Raw genomic sequence first — 13,279 nt, 5'->3', positions numbered from 1 at the left:
GTATTTCTCGGTACGTGCCGGTGTGGCGCGCCGCGGCGCGGCAAGGCGCAAGAAGCCCGGCCGCCTTCTCCTGGGAGCGGTCAGGGCTGAGCGGCGGGTCCGCCGTCTGCTGCTTTATGGCTGCCGTAAATCACCGCCACGTACAGAATCCGCGCATCGCAACAGTTGGCGCTGCGCTTCCGCGTCACGCGGTGTCAGAAAAATCAGGGATGCAGTTGTACTCGGTCCCGAATTGCATATCGCGTGAGTTCAACGAGGGCGCGAGGTTCGGTAAAAATATCCAACGTGTTTGCGCTGTACAAATCAATTAATTCTGACGTTTCGTTCTCTTATCTTGCGGACATATGTAATACTGCTTTTTTTTTTTTTTTAAATCCTTACTGGACTCTCCAAGCTCAAATCTGCAATCCGGAAGCTGTAATATTTAATAAAATTTTTCATGGAGAGAAAACGGTCCGGATAAATGTTTTTGGAGCCGACACTGTTTGTGTCTATTTTTCAAATACCGTGGGATCTGTTCTCCATACTTACACTACTGTCCATTAAAATTTCTACACCACGAAGATGACGTGCTACAGACGCGAAATTTAACCGACAGGAAGAAGATGCTGTGATATGCAAATGATTGGCTTTTCAGAGCATTCACACAAGGTTGGCGCTGGTGGCGACACGTACAACGTGCTGACATGAGGAAAGTTTCCGACCGATTTCTCATACACAAACAGCAGTTGGCCGGCGTTGCCTAGTGAAACATTGATGTGATGCCTCGTGTAAGGAGGAGAAATGTGTACCATCACGTTTCCGACTTTGATAAAGGTCGGATTGTAGCCTATCGTGATTTCGGTTAAACGTATCGCGACATTGCTGCTCGCTTTCGTTGAGATCCAATGACCTAGCAGAATATGGAATCGGTGCGTTCAGGAAGGTAATACGGAACGCCGTGCTGGATCCCAACGGTCTCGTATCACTAGCAGTCGAGATGACAGGCATCTTATCAGCATGGCTGTAACGGATCGTGCAGGCACGTCTCGATGCCTGAGTAAACAGATGGGGACGTTAGCAAGACAACAACCATCTGCACGAACAGTTCGACGACGTTTGCAGCAGCATGGACTATCAGCTCGGAGACCATGGCTGCGGTTACCCCTCACGCTGCATCAGACAGGAGCGCCTGCGATGGTGTACTTAACGACGAACCTGGGTGCACGAATGGGAAAACGTCATTCTTTCGGATGAATGCCTGTTCTGTTTACAGCATCACGATGGTCGCATCCGTGTTTGGCGACATCGCGGTGAACGCACATTGCAAGCATGTATTCGTCATCGCCATACTGGCGTATCACCCGACGTTATGGTATGGGGTACCATTGGTTACACGTCTCGGTCACCTCTTGTTCGCACGTTACGTTTCAGATGTGTTAAGACCCGTGGCTCTACCCTTTATTCTATCCCTGCGGACCCTACATTTCAGCAGGATAATGCACGAAGGCATGTTGAAGGTCCTGTACGGGCCTTTCTGGATACAGAAAATGTTAGACTGCTGCCCTGGCCAGCACATTCTCCAGATCTCTCACCAATTGAAAACGTCTGGTCATGGTGGCCGAGTAACGGGCTCGTCACAATACGCCAGTCACTACTCCTGATGAACTGTGGTATCGTGTTGAAGCTGTATAGGCAGCTGTACCTGTACACGCCATCCAAGCTCTGTTTGGCTCAATGTCCAGGCGTATCAAGGCTGTTATTACGGCCAGAGGTGGTTGTTCTGGGTGCTGATTTCTCAGGATCTATGCACCCAAATTGCGTGAAAATATAATCACATGTCAGTTCTAGTATGATACATTTGTCCAATGAATACCCGTTTATCATCTGCATTTCTTTTTGGTGTAGCAGTTTTAGTGTCCAGTAGTGTACTTTCTGCTTTCCGCATCTTCTTGTACCAGGGGCCGTCATATTAATCAGGGTTTAGCAATGTTAAACACCTTTCGTGTCATCGCCCATTCCCCCAATCCCTCTTCCGCCTTCCCATCGGGACGGAAATTATATATCCTATGTGATAACGTCTACCGTTATCCATGAGAAAGTGCGAGAACGTTTTCGAATAGTGTAACTGAGGTAGCGCGTGGTTTGCAGCCCGCTTTCTCCCAGTTGGATGTGGGAAAATATCTGTTGCACCTGCCAAAACTGTGCAGGAGTGCGATTGGAAACTAGAACACGTAAAATAATAAACCATTTCGTTACACGGTAGATACTAAGATCTACTTAACTTTGTATACGCAGAGGACTGTGCTGAGTGTTTACAACTGCGTCTGAATATTCAAGTATCACTGGATACAGACAGTTTTACAATACTCTTCACCCGAAGTACATATACATAATATTCACGGGTAAAGTTCAGCAGTACACATGAAATACACTGATGCGGTGTCTAAGGCGCCGCTGTCATGCACTAGGTGCGAGCCTTGCTCTGCTTGCCCGTATATCGGGGTCTCGAGGAAGTGGCGATGCGAAGCCCAGAGAGGGTGTGGCTTATGCCAGCACCGCCCATTCTTCGTTGTAGTATGCAGCGATTCGTATCTTGTCCTATCGATGTAAGGAGTCTCGAGGAAGTGGCGGTGCAAAGCTCAGAGAGGGTGTGGCTTATGCCAGCACCGCCCATTCGTCGTTGTAGTATGCAGCGATTCGTATCTTGTCCTATCGATGTAAGGTGTCGACTGTGCTACGGTGCCCGTATTCTTGGACGATACCGCATTGTATGTTGCCTTAAGTGAGTAATCCGTACCAAACAAAATAAGACTGATAGCTTAATAAACCAAACTTTAAAGTGATGTCGACCCGCATCACGAAACTTCCGAAGGCTACAGAAGAAATGGAGATCACCATTTGCAGAAGCTGAACAGTTTCAAATAGATCATGTGGCATTATCCAAACGAATCCTGACGGAGATTACCTGTCTCAAAGTAAAAACGAGAAGTTTTCAAAAGTAAAATTCCCAAATACTACTCGAGCAAAGAACCGCAGTAAAACGCAGAAAGTACAGAAGGTAAACAGAACTACAAAAAGTCTATTATATTCAGAAAACAATGAGACAGTGAAGAACAGAAGAACATTTCCCCTAAAAATTATGAAAGTTGCCGTGTAAATGGCCCCTCTAACAGGTCTCAGACGCATATTGAGGAATGTCCTAAGCAAAATGATGCAGGGAGTGAAAGTCATTATACTGGCACAAACAGGAAGAAATTTTTCGAAACTACAAGGACAAAAAGAATTCAACAACCAAAATATTAAGAAATGCCAGAGGAACATTCAGCATGAACCAAATTAAAATCTACTTAAAAATCCTTTCAGAAAAACAACACAATAGGCTTTTACAAATTGTGTAAGAAAGACCTATAGATATATTAATCTCCAAGTTTATACTTCAGGAAAGAACATGGAGAATTAGCTCTGAACTAGGCAGAGAGCTGTGGACTGCTACTGACTACTTGGAAAAACTGCTCAACTGCGAAGAACCAAGGGAATGATAGACCTTCCTTCTACGTGAAATCCAAAACGTAATTTCTTCACCTCTATTTTCGAAGAAGCACAGGTAACTGACAAAATTTAAAGAGTAGACGGCGTATTGTCATCGAAGTGAAAAACGAAGTTCAAACGTAAAAGAAGTGTTACATAACACAGCTCTAAACATTTGAGATACAGAAGAAATATCGGAAGGATGGAAATTTGCTAATCCCACCCGTCTCCCCCACAACCCCCCCCCCCCCCCCCCCCCGCGCAGTAAAAGAGACTAAAAATATGCTAACAATTAAAGGGGAACGCCGCTCCTCCCAGCAACTTATAAAGATTTTTCTGCAGAAATACTGACAAAGATCATAATCCAAGTCAACAAACATATACGGGAATCTGAAGGAGTTTTCGCAAAGGAATATCATTTGTAGACCAAATCTTCACTGCATTCAACAATGAGGCACGGCACATTGACGAGGTTAAAGTAACAGTAAGCCACCATTTTCATGGATTTTGAAACCGCTTACGGTCTTATCGATAGAGCGGGCATGTTCTCTACGCTGTAAAATTTTGGACTCCGTAATCAACTACTTACTTTGATTAAGCAATCTCTCACGAATACTAAATCATAAGTTGAATTCCAAGGCAAAATTTCTGAATCATTTGCAATCAGAAGTCCGGCAAGGGAATGGACTCTCCCCTCCCTTCACAACTTAATTCCATTCTGGCGAAACTTCGCGCTAGAAAATCGGAAATAAGTTAACAAATAGAACTACAAACAAGACACAAATAAATAAAAATCTTCTGCTTAGCCTTTGCACATGACACTGCAAAGTTTGCCTAAGATACAGAGTAAGCTACCACTCAAATAAACCTATTCGTAAGAATATATGAGAGAAAACAGACCTACAACCTTGACACCTTGACACCCAGAACAGAATATGCAACGACAAGTGCGTAGGACGATGGCGAGGGGGGGGGGGGAGAATTAAATAAATTAAAATCTTAAATACCACTAAGAAATCTGTCATAGCTGTCATATTTCATTAATGTAAGAGAACAGGGGAGAATGTTGAAAATTTATTTAAAATAAGGAATGAGGAGATTCTCTGCAGAATCGATACGAAAGGTACAAATGGAAAGCGCTGACAACAAGAAGGATGATAGTAAACTTTTTAGAACCTCAAATGACTGTTCTCTCTTTCTTTAGTTATTGTCCGGCAATCTGCCATCTCTTTTAAGTGAGACTGAGATGAATGCGGTTAGAGTTTTAAGATTTTGTAATGTATCCAATTGGTCTCCAAACATTTTAGGGAGCTGTTGTTAATGTGTTAAGAGGGTGATTTGCTCACCCACGTTTTTTATAGTGGGCTGTCATTCACATACCCCTGCGTGTTTATTTCGGCTCTTCTGTGGTTTTACTTCTGTTTCAATTCCAGGCTTCGCACCTTTCACCCTTCTCCACAATACGAAGTTCGCATGTCAGTTCCTTTGGGCATATGAAATCAATGGAGAACAAGTGATTAACCTAAAGATTCTTCCATTTTTTCCAAAGGAGAAAGGAATCAAAGTTCTGAAGGTATTCAAAGAGACTTAAGAGAGACGAACATAACTGTAGAAAACATTTAAACGCAGAAAAATTCCCATCGCAAATAAAAACCTCCAAGAGTTCTTTCAGGAGAAGAGAGGACCCATGGAATAATCTTCATCCAGGAACATAATCAACAGTGGAGCACGATTCTGAAGAAGTACGAGGAAGAGTGGAAGAAAAACTTGATTCGAAAGAGAATTGTATTATGTGGTCCGCAGTTGGTCGAACTGGACACAAGAGGAATAAAGCAAAGGCTAGAAACAACGATGAAACCAAACGGAATCTGCTACCTTGCAGCATGAGAATTTGTATGATGTTACCCACCAAAAGCCATCAGAGACGTAGTAGCATTTCCTCCTATCGTATAAACTTAAATGAATGGAATACTTTACGTTTTTGTGTAGGTTGTGCCGAACATCTATTAGGAAACTTAGAAATGCATTGAATAATGCGCAGCTACACACTCTCTGTGTTGTAGCAATCGATTTTGAACTATACTCGAACCATCCTCTGGGTTCCTCTATCAGAGGAAAAAGTTATACACCAGTTATGAATGATTATACTATGGAGGTTCCTCTCAGAGACAGGTTGAAATGTACTCGCAGAAGCGTTAATCAACTGCGCATCAGATAAATACAACCTTTTACGATCGGTTTCAAATGTTCCACTGCTGAGTTATTCAGTCGACAATCTACTATACATCCTGCAAAAGATGTGGAACGAAACCGTGAGAGGTGTCCACTGCTAAAAACCTTCGAATAATGTTATGCTACACAAATGTCATACGCGTAGTGTGTTGACATATTTCATCTAACACTAAGCCAAAAATGTCAAGTTGCCTATACAACCATAAATCATTGCAGAGGGTAAACACGACATTAGCTGCTGTTTGTCACAGGTCTACAACTCAAATCATGTCATGTAGAAAAACGTTTAGAATTTAAAATGTAAGAGCCGTCTGTTTATAAAAAGAAATTTTGCTTACCAAATCGAAGGTCACTAAAAAACTAAACTATGAGAATACACTCGGCTGCAATAATCTTTACGTAACCTGAACAATGCAGTATGTTTCGGTTACTGTAGGCAATAAATAGTATATGTCTTAGGGCGTAGCCTACAACAGCCGTGTTTAAATCACAGTTAACAAATGCTCCTGAATAGTTTTAATAGCCTAAAATTAACAATATTACTGTAGTGCATGCAATGAAAATTTAGCAACACCTGTGTTTTAACCTGGCAATGAAGCCACTGTCAGGAAATCACAGAATGCCAAATATGTATTCAAGTACTTATTCACACTTTATACAAAAAGTCCGTGACACCATGAGTGCCAAAGTACGCTACAAATAATTGATATGTAACCTACCAATGAAATAGCTCAAAGATTTCAGAAAATCTTATCCGGATGAACCTTTGGGATGGCATAAACCTCTAACTCTTCCACAAGGAGAACAGAATATTTCTTAAATCACGAAATATATTTCCAGACTGCTACTAGAATCGGGGTTTATTGGATCCATCGAGCAGTCGCCTAAACGAAGTATAGAAGTCTCTGAGACGTAAAAACACAAATAAGAAAAAGCCTTTTAAATGCGGTTTACAGAAGGATGTTGAAAACATGTTGGACTGATAAGAAATAAGGAGCTATCCGCAGACTCTGCAACCAATCAAATATGAGAAAAACTGACTAAAAGAAGGGACAGAATGATGTGTTACATCGCATGAAAAAAAATTGTCTGGTACCAGTGGGAGCTGTGGAGGCGAGAAACGTAGGGGAAGACAGAGATTTTAATACTCTGCACACCTACCCTTTATTTGTATTAAATGTTGTAACTTGAGAATTGCTCATTTTACTTGCTGCCCTACTAGTTTGGGCATAAGAGTCTTTGCTTTATCCCCGAGGAACACAAGCCACCGCAATGAAGTTTCTAGCCATGTGCCTAAGTGGCATGTCCCCTACTGAACTCCTACTCTCACTGTTCTACATAACTAGTTCAGTAATAGGGCCCATACAAGATTACGTGACCCGTGTAAAAAAACGCATTCTCGTTTCAGCGCTGCGTGAGCCCATCCCTCTGTTCCGAAGGTGCAGCCGCCTCAGTTGCTTGTCACCTATTGAATGAACCGTTCTTTAGGAACCTTGGCCACACTGTGGGAGCGGAGACGTGCGAATTGCTGTTGCACTGCGGTCCTTCTCGAATGATCTTAATGACATTATTCTGCAAGAAAAAACTGAATTACTCACACATCTCATAGTCCCGTTCATCAGCTTCATGAAAAATTACCTATCATTTCATTAACGGTCGCAGTTATTGTAATATTTCTATACTTAGTAAGGCACTGTGCGAAATTCGAATGGTTTGCAAAGAAACATATGAGTCACCATGAATCTGCGTTTCCTGCGTGCTAGATCATATATTGCTGCCTACGAAATGGAACTGCCATATTAACTTTTCCTTAAACATGAGACGAGATCTGTATCAGTTACCGCTCTAGAGAAAATGGATTGTATGTAGTGCACTCACTTCCGATCGTGCGCGCAAACAATAGCATGAAAATTAAATATTTATAACTGCCTCGTATCTCATACGCGGTTCGAAACACCAAAAATAATTTTCACAAAAGATAGCATGCAAAGCAGAGAGTATTTTGCCACGTAGCTAACATGCGAAACTTTCTTATCTAGTGTGATACATAACTAAAGATTTTTTCAATGAAATAATGTAATTCTTTGAAGGACGATCGATCGCTAGTGAAATAAGAATTAGTACGTGTTGCTAATAGAGTGAATGAAAGAATCACACTTTTATTTTGATACTGAGCACCAGCTTTTCAGAAGCTGCTGATCGGATTTTTTTCAGTTGTTTTGATTAATACTAGACTGTTTCGGGACTTCGTCGCATCTGCCACAGCATTAGCATGTCAGAAGGGTAAAATTGTGTTAACCCCACCGTTTCTCGTGAAAAGAAGCTATTTTCAACATGGCAACTATAGAAAGAAAAGAATATGTAAGTAACAGGTGAAAAAACGACTCCTGCAATTGCATTTTCTGCGAAATCCTGTACTCTTTGTTTTTCAATTATAAAGGGTTGACTTTTCGAATTATTTGTCATTGGCATGACCTGTTGATGCGATCGTTTCCAGAGTTGCTAGTTGCAGTGTACAATTTTTACGAGACCCGGGTTTGTGTGAAAGATTAAAAGGGAACAAGGAGCTGGTTGAAAAAATTCGGAATTTTTTTTAATTACGTAATTCGAATGTATATACATTGAAGGATTGCTCCCCAAAATATTATGCGCAGACACTAAATGTAACGGTTCTGTGAGAGTTTGAAGCCGAGTATGCACGGCACGTTTCGGCGTTAGACAACCGGTTCCGTGCTCACGTTCCCTATTTATACCGATATGAGTAACCCTGATTTGTTGGAGCGTAGTTTGGCGGTTTTGCTCAAAATGTGAACGAAAATTCCAAACGTCTCAATCGGAGATTCGCTTCAAAAATAACGTCCAGCCGAAACGGAATTGTCAGTATTGCTTCAAATTTGGTCGTATGTCTGTCCAGTGTAGGCCATACTGCATTAATGCAAGTGGGGAGAGCACTTCAAATAAAAGCAGGCCATGAAATGCGTCAATTCTGTGAAGACAGAGACGCAAGCGACGATGCGCTAAGAGACGAAAAGGGCTTTGAGGACGAAAATGAGAGTTTATCAGGTCAAATTAGCAGGAAGACGCCATTCACTAGGCCGGGCGATAGTTAATATGGACCAGGCGTCGATAATAGCCCGTAAGTTTTAATTTTGTCCTTTTTTTATATAATAAATACTCGTCAAACATAAACGCGTTTTTCTCAGAACCATCTTTTTCGACATGGTTGTTGTCGCGCTCGCAACAATTTTTATCCAATTTTAATGATTTTTGTCTCACTTGAAGCAAACTGAATTCTCTTCAGCTCATCTAGCCTATTTTTTATGTTATCCTTTATTATTTTTTCGACCGAGAAAGAGGGGTCCGAAAAACGGCCATATTTTTCAGATTTCTATAATTTCGTCAAAAATATTTTTTTTAATTGCAGATCTCTACGATGAACTAAAATTACGTCTGTAAGGATCAGGGTGATATGCTAATTTCATGTTTCAGATAACCACAACCGGAATTACAGCGACAACTGACGATCTACCTCCTTTCAATGCTGCCTCGGGAAAATCCCAATTACACAGTGAAAATATAATTTTTTTTAGTAAAAAATACTGATGAGAACTTCAATGCATACTTTATTCATTATAGCAAACCCCATTTGCCTATCAAACTCCAGTACGGAGAAAAAAATCTTGAATTTGAGCAATATTTTCGTACGTCACCCTGTCGTTCCCCTTAAGCTGGAGAACTGCACCTGCCCTAATGCAGTGTCGCGTCCACAACGGAGCCCCTAACACTTCTGTTGTCCCCTCCGCTACCGCGTCATCTGTGCTGCTGGGGGCCATTAAAACGATGATAAAGGCAGCCTGAAATAAGAAGCGGGTTGTATTAAACACAGAATTTTTTGTAAGGTCATAGACATCGTCCCTACTGTGTCTGAAGTTCATCCACAACACTTTCTCAATGAAAGCTTTTCATAATTTCGTTAGCGTCAGCCGTTGAATTTAGATTCAATACAGTTGCCGTAAAATATGATACGTTTTTCTCCTTTTTATATAATTAACATGAACCAAACCTTTTCGCGTCTATTTTTTCACGCTGTTGCGCTCTGTGGCGCTCGCCTGCGGCCAACTCTCTTAATCGAGTTTCGCGCACCAAATCGGCAGGCGCCAAAACACACCTACATTGGGATGATAGAGCACATCAGCTTCACCTGTGCTACTCCGGTTCCGTAGATATTCGATACGTAGGAACCGTATCGATATCTTTTGCCCTACAGTACATCCAGCAAATAATTGACGGTGTTTGGTCTGCTATTCTGAGATGAAAAAAGGCATGTAAAACCGGTCAGAAGACAGATGACGTAAAAAAAGAAGGTTTCCACCTATGATATCCGAACGCTGTTACCCAGTAATACTCATGGGGCATGTGAGCTGGTGGATGATTGTGGCATGGTCTGCCATAAGGGAAATATATCAATTCAGTTAAACACTCAGAGACTTAGTTTTGCATGAATTACATAGAATTTTGTAGGCAGGCCTGGAGATGCGGTCAATTAGCCTAACATTTAGGCCGACTACTCGTGAAGACCAGAAATTTCTGGCTGAGTTACGGTATGGCGCACATGTTCAGTTTCACGACATACATTGATCAGCCAAAACATTATGATCATCAACCTACTATCGACCTATCAATATAAACCCGACCAGGCGGTAGCATCGTCACCTGTAAAATAATGGCTGCTAGTCAGTTAGACACACGCACGGCACATGAAGTATCAGTGAGCATGCTGTTCGTGTGGAGAATGGGGAAGTCGAGCGATCTGTCTGAGTTTGACCGAGGGCAGACTGTGATGGTCCAGAGGGTCGGCACGAGCACTTCAGAAACTGCGCGACTTGGGTGTTCGAGGAGTGCTTTGGTCGGTGTCTTCAACAAGTAGCGGAACCAAGGTGAAATCACGTCCAGAAGTCATGGTGTTGGGCAGCACCCCTCACTAGAGATGTCGGACATCGTAGGCTGGGCAGACTGGTAAAACAGGCCAGGCAGCAAGCTGTGGTGGAACTATCATTAGAATGTAATGTTGGGCAGAGTACAAGTGTGTCTGAACACTCCTAACGATGGGACTCCACTGCCAACGACCAATGCATTTGTCATGCTTAACACCACGACATCGGCACTACATCTCTTGTGGGTACATGACCGTCGACACTGGAAATGGACCCAGTAGCAGAGCGTTGCATGATCTGAAGAAGCCCAACATCTTCTTTATTACGCCGATGGCAGGGTGCCAATCCGCAGCCTTCCAGAGAACAGCTTCTTGACACCTGTACTGCAGGAAGGAGACGAGCTTCCAGAGGCTCCATTTTGCCCTGGGGACATTCTTGTGAGCATCCATGGGTCCGGTAGAGCTCGTGCAGGCACCGTGACGGCCAAGGAGTATCTTACAGTGGTGTGCAACCACTGTACGAAACTACTTAGTCGCCACGGACAACCCTTCATAACGCTCATGTTTCCCGACGGCAGTGACATATTTTAGCAAGCTAATCTGTCCCGTCACAAGGCCTGGAGCGCGATGGAGTGGTTCGAGGAACACAGTAATGACTTCCAACTAACGTACTGGCGCTGATCCCCCATCTCGCCAGATCTGAAGCCGATCGAACATATCTGGGATGTGAGTGAATGTGGCACCAGAGCTCATCGCACCCTCCACGGAATGATGGGAATTAAGTGACTTGTATGTGTAAATGTGTTGGAAACTCCCTCTAGCGAACTACCGAGGTGTCATTGCTCCCACACCACAACTAGTCGACGCCGTTTCCTGTGCGTACCGGCTATTAGGTAGATGGTCATAATGTTCTGGCTGATTAGTGTATGTATTATATTGCAGGGGTAGCATTTCTGAACCTTTTGCACTGATACTATTTCTTGTATAGGCTGATTCCTATTAAAGTTTAAAAATCCTCCTATGCGACGTACATGTCGCTGACACAAATAAATAATACCCCAAAAGTGAATGGCAAATGCCGAACATGTGTCTACACCAGATGACCTACCTCACTACACGTGTAGCGACTTGTCGATACTCTCGCTGGTAGAGCGATACACATTTTTATCTCACATTGTTCCCTTTGGCTATCTGATTCGTAAATTTAAACCGATTAATCGTCGTTTCGTTTTACCACTACTTCAAGCGCCACCGTGTCACATCGGATAACACACATATCAAAAAAAGTTTTGCATCACCCCGTTTCCCAGACCTCCTAAAGATAGACGTTGACTGTGGACATTGTATCACAGACACTGTCTCTTTGACATTTCAGAGATGTCACTAAACCCGCCCAAAGATGTAAACAACCGTGCATGAGCAGTGCCTGTTTGATGGAGATCCAGTCATTCCAACAGAAAAGAGGTACATGGCTCGTGTTGTATGTATTTCAACAATGCCTAGAAAATCAATACCGCCGTTCGATCGCGTTTGCATTTTTTCTTTGTGCCAGGAAGGGCTCTCAACATGGGAAGTGTCCAGGCGTCTCGGAGTAAACGAAAGCGATTTTTCTCAGACATGGAGGAGACCCAGAGAGACATGAACTGTCGATGACATGCCTCGCTCAGGCCACCCAAGGGCTACTGCTGCAGTGGATGACCGCTACCAACGGATTATGTCTAGGAGGAAACCACAAAGCAACGCCACCATGTTGAATAATGCATTTCGTGCAGCCAGAGGACATCGTGTTACGACTCAAACTGTTCTCAATTGGCTTCATGATGTGCACTTCACTCCCGACGTGCTTGGCGAGGTCCATCTTTGCAAGCACGGCACCATGCAGCGCAATACAGATGGGGCTCAGGATTGGCATCACGTTCTCTTCACCGATGATGACGATGAGCGTATGGCGTCAGTGGCCGGGAGTTCCCAGGCAGGAAGTTAGGCCCCCAAGTGTAAGTCTTATTGAGTGCGACGCCAAATTGGGCGACTTGCGCGTCGACAATGGGGATGAAATTATGTACAGCACAACACCTATCCCCCGAGGGGAGAAAATAACCCTCCCCAGCCAGGAATCGAACTCGCGCCCCCGTGCATAGCTCTTCACCGATGAGTTTCACATATGTCTTCAACCCCACAATCATCGGAGACGTGTTTGGAGGCAACCCGGTCAGGCTGGATGCCTTAGACGCAGTGTCCAGCGAGTGCAGCGAGGTGGAGGTTCTCTGCTGTTTCGGGGTGTCATTATGTGGGGCCGACGTATGCCGCTGACGGTTATGGAAGTCGCCATAACGGCTGTACGATACGTAAACGCCATCCACCGACCGATAGTGCAACCATTTCAGCAGCATACTGGTGAGGCATTCGTCTTCATGGCCGAAGATTCGTGCCCCCATCGTCCACATGTTGTGAATGACTTCCTTCAGGATAACGACATCGCTCGACTAGAGTGGCCAGCATGTTCTCCAGACATGGAACCTATCAAACATGCCTGAGATGGATTGAAAAGGGCTGTTTATAGACAACACGACCCATGCATCACTGTGAGGGATCTACGCCGAATCG

The sequence above is a fragment of the Schistocerca americana genome, chromosome 5 (assembly GCF_021461395.2).
Source record: "Schistocerca americana isolate TAMUIC-IGC-003095 chromosome 5, iqSchAmer2.1, whole genome shotgun sequence".
Taxonomy (NCBI): domain Eukaryota; kingdom Metazoa; phylum Arthropoda; class Insecta; order Orthoptera; family Acrididae; genus Schistocerca; species Schistocerca americana.
This window is presented reverse-complemented; position numbering follows the sequence as displayed.